This window comes from Triticum urartu, chromosome 7A (genome assembly GCF_056163025.1).
Source record: "Triticum urartu cultivar PI428250 chromosome 7A, HENAU_Tu73, whole genome shotgun sequence".
In the NCBI taxonomy this organism is placed as follows: Eukaryota; Viridiplantae; Streptophyta; class Magnoliopsida; order Poales; family Poaceae; genus Triticum; species Triticum urartu.
In genome coordinates, this window is record NC_141879.1 from 734,736,478 (window position 1) to 734,753,120 (window position 16,643).

Here is a 16,643-nt window from a genome sequence, read left to right on the forward strand (position 1 = left end):
ATCAGGGAAAATCAACCACCTCTGCTTGCTGGTCACCGGCACGGACGGGAGCCGTGTAGCACCACACTGGTAGACGTTGCCCCCCTCCTCCCCCTCCTCATCAGTCGGCTCCCCGCCATCATCAACATGGCCACTCGGCTCCCCGCCATGCTCAGGCTGACCCGACCAGGTACCCCATCCAGACGTGTGCTCCTCCGGGGTCTCGTGGGCCGAAGGCCCGTCGACCCGAGGCTCGTGGGCCGAAGACTCGTGGACCGGAGGCTCGTGGACCAGAGTTCGTGCAGCCTCCTCCTCAGACGAGTCCACCCTAGCAGTCACGTGCTTGGGTGAAGCAGCTGGGGGTGGCGGCGAGGAAGGCGCCCTAGCAGTCACCGTACGTCCTCTCCCGCGACCACGTGCTCCAGCTCCTCTCTTCTTCTTACCTCGTCCCCTGCTGGGCACCGCGGTCAATGAAGAAGGGCCCGGCGGTGTCGCCATACTGTCCAGCAACGCTCGGCGGAGAGGTGCGTGTGGAATGGAAGACCTCGCACCACGCGCCGACGAAGAAGGGGCCTCGGCGCGCTCCCGACCAGCGCCCACCATCTTTCAACACCTGCCATGACAAAGAATAAACGAAATTAGTACAACATAAAAAAAGTACCGACATGAATAATAATATGTATATCACTTAAGTGTATCATCATCAAGTACAACATAAAAAAATTGAATACCTGACACTACTAATAATCTTGATCAGTATCATCAATAAATGCATAATCATCATCATCACTATAATCAATGATGGGCTCATAGGGTTCATTGGCATCAACATGTGCAAGGCCACCTTGACGTAATCGGTCAAGCATTTACAGGTCATCCGCAGCAGTAACCTCTTCTTGTTCCGGCTCTTCTTGTTCCTCCTCTGGGGTGATGTCGGATTCATTGTCGCTGTCTACTTCAATGTTTTGGGGTGAAGTATAGCAGTTCTTGAAACGCTTTTTGGAAAGACGTGTCTCTTGGAAGAATTCTCCTTCATATGTGTCTGGGTTAATGTGAGGTTCATAATCCTCTTCCTTTGGGGGAGAAAGTCTAGCACGTGGAGGCACTTCATAAACGACATCCCAACCTTTCAGATTTGGATTAGTTTGGCAGGCCCACGGTAGATAGAATACTTGGGTCGCCTGTTAAGCCATAATATAGACATCAGGAACATCTAAATGAGTGCTTTGGTTGATTTCAACTAGCCCTATATGTTCATGAGTCCTTCTAGTCTCCTTCGGCTGAAACCAATAACATTTCAAGACTACGACATTCGGTGGGTTTTCACCATAGAACAGAAGTTCATAAATTGCTTCAACTCTCCCATAATACTCGGTACCTCCTTCGCCGATAGCAGATACACAACAATTTGTAGACTTTTGGTCGGCCATAGATAGCTCTTTGCCATAGGTACGAAAGCGATACCCGTTGATGTCGTACTTGTCAAATGAACGGACCTTATAGTCAAAACCATTAGCGACTTGTCTCAATTCGGCGTCCATAGACTCTGAATTAGCCCACAAGTTTAATATGAAAGGATTGTTGCATTATGCACAAATTAGCGAATGAAATGAAATTGTCTAATAGAAATTACCGTTTGTTTGAACCAAGAGATGAAACCGGGATAGCCACCTCCTTGCTTTGCGAGAAGCTCATACTCTTCGACGGAATCCTTTTGGATCTCCGCTCCATACGAGAATATGGCGACGTATCGACTGTATGACATATCCAGGAATAAGAGTAGTTCAAAGGAAATAGAAGTTGCGAAACAATGTACCGATAACTTACTCGATGTACGGCCGCACTTCTATCAGGTTGTTGAAGATATACAACGAAATGGTCCGCCATTCTTTGTTATCCAAAGATACTGGATGTGAAACACTAGCTGGTGCGAGATTCCCTTTGAATAGGCTGAGGTAGGATCCACCCTTTTTAGGCTTGTCAGCATTGTACCGAGGCTTCGGATTATGCAAATGACGATTTTTGGCTTCGTAGTGCGCTGTTACGAAGTTTGCCGCCTCCTCTGTGATGAATGCCTCAGCCATCGATGCTTCAATTCTACGTTTATTTTTACATTTTTCTCGAAGCGTCTTCTGCATCCTCTTAGTTGGGTAGCACCAACGATTTTGCACGGGCCCCCCAATCTTGCCTCGGTCGGGAGATGCAAAATCAAATGCTGCATTGGATTAAAGAAGCCCGGTGGAAAGATCTTCTCTAACTTGCAGATCAACTCCGGCGCCAACTCTTCCATTTCTTCTAGCACGCCTGGCAATAGTTCCTTCGCACAAAGAACACGGAAGAAATAGCTGAGTTCTGCCAGTACTAGCCATTCATCCTCAGGGATGAAGCCACGCAACATCACCGGCATTACCCGCCCAATCCATATGTGCCAATCATGACTCTTGAGACCAAATATCTTCAGTTTATCAAGATTCGCTCCCCTCTTTAGATTCGCTGCATACCCATCGGGGAACATCAACTGCTGTTGCACCCACAAGAGAATATCCCTCATAGCTGGCCTTCCAAGATTGAACCATGCCTTTGGCTTCGTCCAGTTCTGCTTTCCTTTCGGTTCTTTCATGTTTTGTAACGGCCTATCACATAGCGCCTCCAGATCGACTCTAGCCTTAGTATTATCCTTTGACTTCCCATCCATGCCGAACAATGTACCAAAAAGTGCCTCGGCGATATTCTTCTCAGTGTGCATCACGTCGATGTTGTGTGGGCAAAGGAGGTCTTTGATGTAAGGTAGATCCCATAAGCATGTTTTGTGAGTCCACACGTGCTTAGTATTATACCCCTTGAAGTACCCTGGACGTTGTGGATCTGGCTCGAGAGCGTTTAACTGATCCAGGGTCTGTTGGCCTGTCAATGCAGGTGGTGCAGAGTTTTTGACAACTCTAGCCCTGATGAAGTTCTTCTTGTCTTTCCTGAACTTATGGCGAGGATCCAGGAACTGTCTATGCATGTCGAAGCAAGAAAACTTGCGACCGGCCTGAAGCCAACGAAACTCCAGAGCTCCCTTGCATGTGGGGCACGGGAACCTTCCATGCACACACCAGCCAACGAATAGCGCATACGCCGGCAAGTCATGCGTCGAGTAGATGTACCAGACACGCATTATGAAGTTCCGTTTGCTAAAGGCGTCGCATGTCTTGAACCCATTATCCCAGGCTTCTTGCAATTCGTCCTTAAGCGGCTGCATGTACGCATTCATATTTTTTCCTGGATAGTTGGGTCCTGGAATTATCAACGTCAGGAAAATGTTCTTTCTTTGCATAATCTGTCCGGGGGGGGAGATTGAGTGGAAAGACAAATACAGGCCAACAACTGTATTGGGCTGCCGTCATACCAAACACACTGAACCCATCCGTGCTGATGCCGACTCGAGGATGCCTCGGATCTGCCGCTTTGTCAGCATGTAATTCATCAAACTTTTTCCACGCAACACCATCCGATGTGTGTACCATCATCAGATTCCCATCTGCATCTAGTTCGGTTCTTTTGCCTGTTTTGTGCCATGTCATCTGTCTGGCCGTCCCTTCGACCATGAAAAGACGTTGAAGTCTTGGTACGATTGGCATATACCGAAGAACACTAATGGGGATTTTGGTCTGTGTCTTCTCACCCATACCGTTGTCTACCACAATATACCTGGAAGACTTGCAAATGGGACAATAGTTCAAGTCCGCATAGTCAAGCCTAAATAAGGCACATCCTTTCTCACAGGCATGTATCTTCTCATAGGGCATCTTCAGTGCACGGAGGATTTTGTCCGACTGGTACAGGTTTGCAGGCATTACATGGCCTTTGGGTAGAAAGCGTCCAAATACTGTCATAATTGTGTCATAGCATCCTCTGCCCAAGTTGAACCGAGCCTTCAGAGCCATTACTTGTGAGATGGCATCCAACTGACAAAGCTCAGTGTGCTCGTGGAGCGGACGTTTCGAAGACTCCAACATTTCATTGAAGGCCTTTGCAGATTCCTCCATCTCCTCGTCCGAATCCCGAGCATCATCATAGCCTTGCACCATGATTTCCATCCCGGTACCATGCTCGTCGGTGCGACGACGATCCACCTCAGCTCGGTCACGTTGGGCAGACTCACCATGAAATGTCCACACCGTATAATCGGGCGTAAAACCACTCTTTTGCAGGTGTTTGCCCATTTTAGCCTCTGTCTTCTTTTCCCAATTGCCGCACCGAAAACAGGGGCACCAGGTTTTCTTTTGGCCATTTGCAAATGCGGCTTGCATAAACCCCTTAGTTTTTGTGAACCATTCAGCGCTCCATTTGTTCTGACCAGTGTGACCGGTATACATCCACGCACGGTCACTCATCTTGACTTTCAGAGCTACTGGGCACACAACAATTATATATGTAATTCATCATGTATATATTCATCAGTTGATCTACTTTGTCAATTTTATTACGTCCATGCAACCTACACTCTAATAGGTAATGATAGGTCCTAATCCCACCCGTGTATGTGTAGATTGGGTTCATTTTCCCATGCTATGCTCCGGATCTGACGCAAAATTTCGGCAGCACCTCCCCGCTGTTCTCCTGATACACGTCTCTGCAATAAACAGAGAGGATGTGTACCCGGAGAACAACAGGGGAGGCACTGACGAAATATATGCATCGGATCCGGAGCAAAGCATATGGGAAAACGAACCCAATCTACACATACTCGGGCTGTCCATGGATAGCGTTGGACAATTCGAAAGAATCAAGGTTATAAATATGCAAATGCATGCATATTTATAACTATGACGCTTTCGAACGGGAGACACATATTGGTTACGCATACTGATGATTCAAGACACATATATAGCTAGCTATCAAGTTTCATCGGAATAGATCAAATAATTAATGGGGGAGGAGGACTTGTCATTTGTGCTCACCCACGAACGAAGGGGCAGAGCTCGTCAAACGCACGGCGAGGTCGTCGAACACCAAACCTCGCAGCGATGAAACAACTTCACATTTAAAACTACACGATCAACACAATTATATATGATGTTTTTCATAACAAAATCGAAAAATATATGACCTAACTAATAATTCACCAATATATGACCCCGTCGGCCTCTGGAAGGCCAAAGAACACCTTTTCGGGAGGTGTCGGTGGTCGGGGTGTCCTGTCGGTGTCGTGGTGCCGTGTCGGGGTCGGGGTGCTGTTTCGGGGTCGGGGTGTCGTGTCGATGTCGGGGTAGTGCCGTGTCAGTGTCGGGGTGTTGTTTCGGGTTTGGGGTGTGGTGTCGGGGTCAGGGTGTCGGGTCAGGCTCGGGGTCGGGGTGTCGGGTCAGGCTCGGGGGGTCGGGGTGTCGGGGTCGGGGTGTCGGGGTCGGGGTGTTGGGGTCGGGGTCGGGGTCGGGGTCGGGGTGTCGGGGTCGGGGTCTCGGGGTCGGGGTGCCGGGTCGGGGTCTTTTTTCCTTTTCTTCTTCTTCCTCTTCTTCCTTTTCTTCCTTTTTTTCCTTCTTCTTCTTCTTCTTCTTCTTCTTCTTCCTCCTTTCCTTTTTCCTCTTCTTCTTCTCCTCCTCTCCTATTTTTTTCTTCTTCTTCTTCCTCTTCTTCTTTTTTCTTCTCCTCCTCCTCTTCTTCTTCTTCCTTTCCTTTTTCCTCTTCTTCTTCTCCTCCTCTACTGTTTTTTTCTTCTTCTTCTTCCTCTTCTTCTTTTTTCTTCTCCTCCTCCTCCTCTTCTTCTTCCTTTCCTTTTCCTCTTCTTCTTCTCCTTCTCTCCTGTTTTTTTCTTCTTCTTCTTCTTCCTCTTCTTCTTTTTTCTTCTCCTCCTCCTCTTCTTCTTCTTCCTTTCCTTTTTCCTCTTCTTCTTCTCCTCCTCTCCTGTTTTTACCTCTTCTTCTTTTTCTTTCCTAAAACTGAACTAAACCTAAAACTAAACCTAAATCTAATCTAAACATATACCTAGAACTAAAAAAACAGAAGAAAAAAAAGGAAAAAACTAAATCTAAACCTAAAACTAAACTAAAACTAAACTTAAACCTAAAACTAAACCTAAAACTAAAACTAAAACTAAATCTAAACTAAACATAAACCTAAAACTAAAAAAACAGAAGAAAAAAAGGAGAGGTAGAGCTCACCTGGGCCGGTGGAGGAGGTGGCCGGTGGAGGAGGGGGGCGGGGTGGCCTGGGGCAGCGGCGCCGGTCCCAGGGCGGTGGGGCGCGGGGGGGGGGGGGGGGGCGGGGCGCGGTGGGGGCGACGGGGCGGGCGGTCGGTGGAGCGACGGCCCCCGGGGTGGTGGGGCGCGGGGGGGGGGGGGGCGGGTCGCCGGGGGGCCTGGGCGCGGCGGCGCCGAGACGGGGCGGGGGGCCGGGGCGACGGGGCGGTGGGGCGACGGGGCGGGGGGACGGTGGGGCGGCGGGGCGGTGGTGCGACCAGGCGGCGGCGAGTGGTGGGGGCGGCGGCGCGCGTGTGTGGGAGGGAAACAGAGAGAGAGGGGGGGTGGGGCGCGCCGGCCGTTAGCTAGATAGGTTTAATCTTTGCCGTCCGCCACCTTTGCCGTCCGCTAATGTGCGCTTTGCCGTCCGCTAGCGGACGGCAAAGAGGGGGGCCGTTAATTTTTTTTAACCAGCTCCTCAGTGGGTCCCCCTCCCTCTTTGCCGTCTGCTTTCAGGTAGCTGATGGCAAAGAGCTTCTTTGCCGTCCGCTAGCTGACGGAAAAGAGCTGGCAGATGGCAAAGTAGCTGATTCCAGTAGTGAATAAGGCCCAATACTTTTCCCCATTATTCCCGTAACTCCCCAGTACTCCGAAAAATACCCGAACCACTCAGAACCTTTCCGATGTCCGAATATAGTCGTCCAATATATCGATCTTTACGTCTCGACCATTTCGAGACTCCTCTTCATGTCCCCGATTTCATCCGGGACTCCGAACTCCTTCGGTACATCAAAACTCATAAACTCATAATATAACTGTCATCGTAACGTTAAATGTGCGGACCCTACGGTTCGAGAGCAATGTAGACATGACCGAGACACGTCTCCGGTCAATAACCAATAGCGGGACCTGGATGCCCATATTGGCTCCTACATATTCTACGAAGATCTTTATCAGTCAGACCGCATAACAACACGTTGTTCCCTTTGTCATCGGTATGTTACTTGCCCGAGATTCGATCGTCGGTATCCAATACCTAGTTCAATCTCGTTACAGGCAAGTCTCTTTACTCGTTCCGTAATACATCATCCCGCAACTAACTCATTAGTTGCAATGCTTGCAAGGCTTTAAGTGATGTGCATTACCGAGAGGGCCCAGAGATACCTCTCCGACAATCGGAGTGCCAAATCCTAATCTCGAAATACGCCAACCCAACATGTACCTTTGGAGACACCTGTAGAGCTCCTTTATAATCACCCAGTTACTTGTGACGTTTGGTAGCACACAAAGTGTTCCTCCAGCAAACGGGAGTTGCATAATCTCATAGTCATAGGAACATGTATAAGTCATGAAGAAAGCAATAGCAACATACTAAACGATCGGGTGCTAAGCTAATGGAATGGGTCATGTCAATCAGATCATTCATCTAATGATGTGATCCCGTTAATCAAATAACAACTCTTTGTCCATGGTTAGGAAACATAACCATCTTTGATTAACGAGCTAGTCAAGTAGAGGCATACTAGTGACACTCTGTTTGTCTATGTATTCACACATGTATTATGTTTCTGGTTAATACAATTCTAGCATGAATAATAAACATTTATCATGAAATAAGGAAATAAATAATAACTTTATTATTGCCTCTAGGGCATATTTACTTCACCCGCCTCCTGATAGATTGACCCATTTGCACTTAAACAAATGGACCTTAAAATCATGTCCGTAGTCAAGTTCCCATATGTCCACTATGTAACCATAATATGTGTCATTTCCCCTCTCGGTTGCTGCATCAAAGCGGACACCGCTATTTTGATTGGTGCTCTTTTGATCTTGGTCGATCGTGTAAAATGTATTCCCATTTATCTCGTATCCTTTGTAAGTCAATACGGTCGAAGATGGTCCCCTGGACAACGAGTACAACTCATCAAAAACAGTGTTGTCACCTCTGACACGTGTTTCCAACCAACTGCTGAAAGTCCTGATGTGTTCACATGTAATCCAGTCGTCACACTGCTCCGGGTGTTTGGAGCGCAGACTGTTCTTGTGTTCATCGACATATGGGGTCACCAAGGTAGAGTTCTGTAGAATTGTGTAGTGTGCTTGAGACCAAGAATGCCCGTCCCTGCATATTATTGAGTCCACTCCTAGCGTGCCTTTTCCAGTCAGTGTCCCATCATACCGCGATTTAGGGAGACCGATCTTCTTAAGGCCAGGAATGAAGTCAACACAAAACCCAATGACATCCTCTGTTTGATGGCCCATGGAGATGCTTCCTTCTGGCCTTGCACAGTTACAGACATATTTCTTTAGGACTCCCATGAACCTCTCAAAGGGGAACATATTGTGTAGAAATACGGGGCCCCGAATGACAATCTCGTCGACTAGATAAAGTAGGAAGTGCGTCATGATATTGAAGAAGGATGGTGGGAACACCAGCTCGAAACTGACAAGACATTGCGCCACATCACTACTTAGCCTTGGTATGATTTCTGGATCAATCACCTTCTGAAAGATTGCATTGAGGAATGCACATAGCTTCACAATGGCTAATCGGATGTTTTCCGGTAGAAGCCCCCTCAATCCAACCGGAAGCAGTTGCATCATAATCACGTGGCAGTCATGAGACTTTAGGTTCTGGAACTTTTTCTTTGGAATATTTATTATTCCCTTTATATTCGATGAGAAGCCAGTAAGGACCTTCATACTGAGCAGGCATTCAAAAAAGATTTCCTTCTCTTCTTTGGTAAGAGCGTAGCTGGCAGGACCTTCATACTGCTTTGGAGGCATGTCGTCTTTTTCATGCAAACGTTGCAGGTCCTCCCGTGCCTCGGGTGTATCTTTTGTCTTCCCATACATGCATAAGAAGCCTAACAGATTCACGCAAAGGTTCTTCGCCATGTGCATCATGTCGATTGAAGAGCGTACCTCTAGCTCTTTCCAGTAGGGTAGGTCCCAAAATATAGATTTCTTCTTCCACATGGGTGCGCGTCCCTCAGCGTCATTCGGAGCAGCTAGTCCGCCGGGACCCTTTCCAAATATTATGTGTAAATCAGAGACCATATCAAGTACGTGATCACCGGTACGCATGGCAGGCTTCTTCCGGTGATCTGCCTCGCCTTTGAAATGCTTGCCTTTCTTTCAACATTGATGGTTGGTCGGGAGAAATCGACGATGGCCCAGGTACACATTCTTCCTGCATCTGTCCAGGTATATACTTTCGGTGTCAGCTAAACAGTGCGTGCATGCGTGGTATCCCTTTTTTGTCTGTCCAGAAAGGTTACTGAGAGCGGGCCAATCGTTGATGGTTACAAACAGCAACACGTGCAGGTTAAATACCTGCTATTTGTGCTCATCCCACGCACGTACACTGTTTCCATTCCACAGCTGTAAAAGTTCTTCAACTAATGGACTTAGGTACACATCAATGTCGTTGCCAGGTTGCTTAGGGCCTTGGATGAGAATTGGCATCATAATGAACTTCCGCTTCATGCACATCCAAGGTGGAAGGTTATTACATACATAGAGTCACGGGCCAGGTGCTGTGATTGCTGCTCTGCTCCCCAAAAGGATTAATGCCATCCGCGCTTAAAGAAAACCATGCGTTCCTTGGGTCACTTGCAAACTGAGCTCAGTACTTTCTCTCGATTTTTCTTCACTGCGAGCCGTCAACAGGTGCTCTCAACTTCCCGTGTTTCTTACGGTCCTCACTGTGCCATCGCATCAACTTGGCATGCTCTTTGTTTCTGAATAGTCGTTTCAACCGTGGTATTATAGGAGCATATCACATCACCTTCGCAGGAACCCTCTTCCTGCGGGGCTCGCCCTCAACATCATCAGGGTCATCTCATCTGATCTTATACCGCAATGCACCGCATACCGGGCATGCGTTTAAATCCTTGTATGCACCACGGTAGAGGATGCAGTCATTAGGGCATGCATGTATCTTCTCCACCTCCAATCCTATAGGGTATACGACCTTCTTTGCTGCGTACGTACTGTCAGGCAATTCGTTATCCTTTGGAAGCTTCTTCTTCAATATTTTCAGTAGCTTCTCAAATCCTTTGTCACATAGAGCATTCTCTGCCTTCCACTGCAGCAATTCCAGTACGGTACCAAGCTTTGTGTTGCCATCTTCGCAATTGGGGCACAAGCCTTTTTTTGATCCTCTAACATGCGATCGAACTTCAGCTTCTTCTTTTCGCTTTCGCACTTTTCCCTTGCATCAACAATGAACCGGCGGAGATCATCATCGGGCACATCGTCTGGTTCCTCTTAATCTTCAGCTTCCTCTTGATCTTCAGCTTCCCCCGTTGCATCATCACTGTATTCAAGGGGCACGTAGTTGTCATCGTCCTCTTCTTCTTCATTGTCTTCCATCATAACCCTTATTTCTCCGTGCTTCATCCAAACATTATAGTGTGGCATGAAACCCTTATAAAGCAGTTGGGTGTGAAGGATTTTCTTGTTAGAGTAAGACCTCGTATTCCAACAATCAGGGCATGGACAACACATAAAACCATTCTGCTTGTTTGCCTCAGCCACTTTGAGAAATTTATGCACGCCCTTAATGTACTCGGAGGTGTGTCTGTCAACGTACATCCATTGCCGGTTCATCTACGTGCATTATACATAATTATGTGTGTCAAAATTAAGAAAATTAGACAAGTATCTATCTAAAGTAAGATTTTTCATCTTTCATAAAGAAGATAAGAACAAGAGGCTCATCATGGTGGTGCCGGCGACGAGATCGGCGTGGGCGATCGACGGCGGTGAGGACGAGGATGGGGCGTGACAGACCGCTAAACCTAGACAAATCTCGTAAAAATGGAGCTCGGAGGTCGAGCTTCGAGAGGAGAAAGCTTAACTATTGTGGCTCGAGCATTTCATCGAACACCTTACATGCATAAGAGGTGAGCTAGAACACCCAAATGCCCTTCCTCGCCGGCCAGCAAAAATCAGAGCATTGTGGAGTGCTCTGCTCGCTGGCGATGGGGTATATATAGGCATCTCATTTGTCCCGGTTCGTGGCTGGAACCGGGACTAAAGCCCAGCCTTCTATCCCGGTTCGAGCCAAGAACCGGGACCAATGTTTGTAGGCCAGGAGCGAGGCCCATTGGTCCTGGTTCGTGCCTAGAACCGGGACAAAGGGGTCTATACGAACCGGGGCCAATGCCCACGAGGCCCTGGCCGGCCCCCCGGGCTAAAGAACAGGGACGAATGCATCCATTGGTCCCGGTTCTGCCACGAACCGGGACCAATGGGCTAGCCAGGCCCGAACGAAAGCCCCTTTTTCTACTGGTGTACTACGTCGAGATCCGGTCCGGCAAAGTCCGGCTCGGCCTCGGCACCTTCCAGACTGCGCACGAGGCAGCGCGCGCGTACGACGCAGCGGCGTGGCGCCTAGACAGGCCACGCACGCAGATGAACTTCCAAGACGTGTACACGCGCCAGCAGGTGGCAGGACGTCGCCCCTCCGCCTCGTCTTATCACGGACCAAGACTGTGCGGAGCACACTCGACGGCAGCGCCGCCTCCTCGTCGCTGAGGAGGACAAGCGCGGCATGGCGGAGTGGCGCCGGCGCCACTCGGAGGACGTCGGCAACGAGCAAACCTACTGGGCGGAGAGGACGGCAAAGCGTCGCGCGGATCGGTTGGAGAGGCGTCGACGGAAGGCCCTGGCGCTATCGCAGTGCAATATCGTTGAAAATAGTGGGCGGTCGATCTTTTCGGCTAATGATCCTCGTTGGGACGACATGTGGCTCGATACCTCAGACCAGACCAGCGAGGATGGTGATGATGATGATGATGATGATGGCGACTGGGAGTAGGTTATAGTTGCACTATCTAGTTGCACTATCTAGTACTTTTTTATGTCATTGCACCCTAGTTTTATCTATCTATGCAATGGAACTATGTAAAATATCTATGTATCATTTTTATCGATGAATTTTATTTAGTATTGTTTTTATTTAAAAATATGTACACAATGTTCGTGCGATAGCGCACGCTGCATTTTAGCGCGGCTGCTGGAGCCAGCACTGCCCGCCGCGCTTTTCCAGACGATGGGCACGCTGCAAACTACTTTTTAGCGCGCCGCGTGTTGGGCGGCTGTTGGAGATGCTCTTAGGTAGCAATCACAAAGAGCTCACGGACGCTCGCGATTACGACATCGCGTGGCCACATGTCCCGAAAATTCACGTCCTCACGTCTCCTCGTGAAGGAAATATGCCCTAGAGGCAATAATAAAGTTATTATTAATTTTCTTATATCATGATAAATGTTTATTATTCGTGCTATAATTGTATTAACCGGAAACATAATACATGCGTGAATACATAGACAAACATAGTGTCACTAGTATGCCTCTACTTGACTAGCTCATTGATCAAAGATGGTTGAGTTTCCTAGCCATAGACATGAGTTGTCATTTGATCAACGGGGTCACATCATTAGGAGAATGATGTGATTGACTTGACCCATTTCATTAGATTAGCACTTGATCGTTTAAGTTTACTACTATCGCTTTCTTCATGACTTATACATGTTCCTATGACGATGAGATTATGCAACTCCCGAATACCGGAGGAGCACTTTGTGTGCTACCAAACGTCACAACGTAACTGGGTGATTATGAAGGTGCTCTACAGGTGTCTCCGATGGTGTTCGCGGATTTGGCATAGATCAAGAATAGGATTTGTCACTCCGATTGTCGGAGAGGTATCTCTGGGCCCTCTCGGTAATGCACATCACTATAAGCCTTGCAAGCAATGTGACTAAAGAGTTAGTTGCAGGATGATGCATTACGGAACAAGTAAAGAGACTTGTCGGTAATGAGATTGAACTAGGTATTGAGATACCAATGATCAAATCTCGGGCAAGTAACATACCGATGTCAAAGGGAACAACGTATATTGTTATGCGGTTTGACCGATAAAGATCTTCATAGAATATGTAGGAACCAATAAAAGCATTCAGGATTCGCTATTGGTTATTGACCAGAGACATGTCTCGATCATGTCTGCATAGTTCTCGAACCCGTAGGGTTCGCACGCTTAAACTTCTGTGACGATCGGTATTATGAGTTTTTGTGTTTTGATGTATCGAAGGTAGTTAGGAGTCTCAGATATGATCACGGACATGACGAGGAGTCTCGAAATGGTCAAGACGTAAAGATCGATATATTGGATGACTATGTTCAGACACGGACATTACAGCGCGTCGGCGAGGAACATTGTCTTACAACCGAGGTAGTTGATGCGACCACACTCCTCCTTTGTCGCATGGTTCGTGGCTTGTGGCACTGGTCATCGACTAAAACACCCCCTGCCAGAAGCTGCGGTTGCACCACTGCGAGCTATGCAACTTAGAAAATGTTATGACAACCCCGTGGGTGTGTGCATGGTGGAAATAGAGTGATTGGATATGGTGAAGAGATAGGAATACAAGTGAGGGGCATCTGGCGCTAGAGCGAGCAGACTCATTTCCTCCTGAAACTAGTCTGTTGGATATAATTCCATTTTCTTTTTAGAAACCTCATAAAACCGTCGCAACATGCGAGCATGTCTATACAAAAAAGGTAGATATAGAACACATACTCATTAACTGCAACAAATCAGAGAAAACCCACAATATATATACGCCTGAACCGATGGATCATTCCCATGCATCTTCCAACTCTTCCTAGGTTAGGCCCACCCACGAACCGGTCAATTCTTTCACAGATCATTGCCGAATCAACCACCAACTTGGTTCTTCCTCTCGTCTCCTCTCCCCACCGTTCGCAACATATACCCATGTTTCTCAGCAATAGACACACTTGGAGGCCACAATGGTGGCCATGGTTGGCTAGTGAAAAGCACAGTGCTTGTCGGTCTTACAATACTAAACACAACATTGCAACAGTGCTCGCTCATGGTTCTGCAAACACATACTCTCGTCAGGTGCTATAATCATCTTGTCATGTGTGCTACAACTACGGCCAGTATTGCAGGGCGATTGTCGCATCATTACCAGTTTTGCAGTGGCTGTCGCAACAATTCCTAAGTTGCATAGATCTTAGTGGTGCAACCACATGTTCTCGCAGGGTGTGCTCTATCCGACGACCAATGCCACAAACCACGACCTAGGTGGAAAGGGGTGAGGGTTGTGGTGCCATCAATTACCTCCATAGCCTCGCTAGTGCAATGTAATAACACTTGCGGGATACACAGGCGACTTTAAGGATGCTCTAGGGCACCAATGTCAGGTGTTGTGAGTGGTTGACGAAATAGTCTGTTGTGACGATGGGGGAGTGGTGGGGGATACACAGGTTTTGTGGAGGCTATGGAGGAAGACGGGTTCCACTCTCTCTGGTGCCCGTGTGGTGTGATCAAATGCTCCATGTGTCAGATAGACGGTTGGTGAACCAACAAATTTTGTTGACACCTAAAACGTGCCAAAAAAATGTACGGAGATATTTCTAGCCATTGCATGTTTCTTACAACACTTCATATGTCTTCCACGCTGCAACACATAGTGCCGGAGCTCGCATTTGTATACGTGGTTTTTGACAAAACAAACTAGGTGGAACTTCATTAAAATCAGGCGGGTAAGGTGGCCACGATCGGCTGACTGACGTGTAGCATCGTGTGACCAACGTTAACGGAAAGAAAACATGTGCAACTTTAGTCCAATATATCAATATACTAATGATGACAAAAATCATAGCATGGACAGAGCTAACAAGCTTGAGTCCAATATCAGTATACAAATGATGTCAAAAATCCAGCATGGATAGAGCCAACCAGCTTCATTCAAATATCAGTATACTAATGATGCTGAAAATCCAGCATGGAAAGAGCTAACCAGCTTCAGTCCAATATCATTATCTAATGATGACAAAGAAACCAGCCGTGATACTGACAGAAAAACCAGTATGGAGTACTTACCAACCGATCTTGAAGCGGCCACGCTCCGCCGCATGGGCGGGACCCCTTGGACCGGCTTCATCTTGTTCCCATCCATCTGCACATGAGACCGCATCTATTAGAAAGTCCAAGGATATATACACATCACGTAATTCTTGCACATACACATCAGGTAATTCAGTAAGCACTAGTACTAATTCACAGAACTAGATTAAAGATTGTCAGTAACTCCAAATCAGTAGGCACTGGTTAACTTCCAATCACTACTAGGAGAGGGGGGAGGAGTGCGGCTCACCATCTTGTCGCCGAAGACAGCAATTGCACGCGTGGTGGGGACGCGAGCGCGGCTGACCATCTTGCCGTCAGAGAGAGCGTCAGTACCTGGGGCCCCTTGGAGCGCAAGTACCTTCAAGGGTCCTTCCTAGGAATCCTGGAATTCCAGCTCCTCTCTGGTGGCCGCTAGGGGCTGGGATTTCTGCCGGCGTGATTTGGACTTGCGCTTGCGAACCACCGGCGCATGCGCCTATTGCGCAAGCACCTTCCCTTTACCTGGGCACGGCGACCGCAGGGGCGGGGCGGGGGCCGCGAGGCTCTGCTCCTCGTGGTTGGTTGTGGGTATGGCATTGACGCCGGGAGCTAGACATCGCAGTGGATCGGTCGAGCAGACGGGCGGAGTTGGTCGAGGAGAGCGGGATGAGAAGAATGTGAGCGAGCAGGACACGAGGAGCAGAAGTGTGTGTTGCCTTTTATGAACTGAAATAGGAAGGCATGGGGCAAGGTGGGGACCGCGTGTGCATGTAAAATTTTATTTATTTAGTACTAGTATTTAATAGTAGCATATCATTGTTTCTATTAAATATTCTTATGTTTTTTGGGATATCTTTGCTATAATATTAAATATATATTTTCTATACTAGTATCTAATAGTAATATTCTTATATTTAGTAACAAAGATATACTACTATTAAATACTATTAACTCTGTTACTAAATATAAGAATAGAGGTGATAGTATTAAATATTAATATTATTATATTTTGGAACAAGGTAATAGTATTTAATTATTGTATATCTTCGGTATACTATTAAATAAATCTTTGCGATACTATTATTTAATAGTAATATTCTTATATTTAATTAGGAAGAAAGATATATCACCACTAAATAATATTATCTCTTTTGCTTAATATTATAACAGAAGTAATAGTATTTTATAGTAATATTCTGATATTTTGGAACGGAGGTAGTAGTATTTAATTGTAGAATATCTTCGGTATACTAGTATTAAATATTCTTATATATTAGATATATCTTTGGTACACTATTAAATATATCTTTGGTATACTAGTATTTAATAGTAATATTCTTATATCTAGAAACAAATATATACTTAATAGTAGTATTTGGTAGTGCATTATTTGTTCCGGAGGGAGTACTATTAGTAATCATGATTTAGTTCCCTAGTCAATTAATATAGAACAATTAATACAATATTAGCAATTTTTTAATGAAAAATATATCATCTTATTGTAGCCATGCATTATGATATAGATACTGAATAAAATAAATATGTTGATAATCACCTTGCTCCTAATT

General features: G+C 46.8%; 1 long non-coding RNA gene across 1 annotated transcript; it reads right to left on the minus strand.

The window, feature by feature from the left end:
- Positions 1-14,892: 14,892 nt before the first annotated feature.
- LOC147962450 (uncharacterized) lies at positions 14,893-15,805 on the minus strand. The gene is made up of 2 exons (XR_015612018.1): positions 15,344-15,805; positions 14,893-15,145 (listed from the first exon to the last, which is right to left on the minus strand). It is a non-coding gene; the product is annotated as an uncharacterized LOC147962450 (long non-coding RNA).
- Positions 15,806-16,643: the final 838 nt, after the last annotated feature.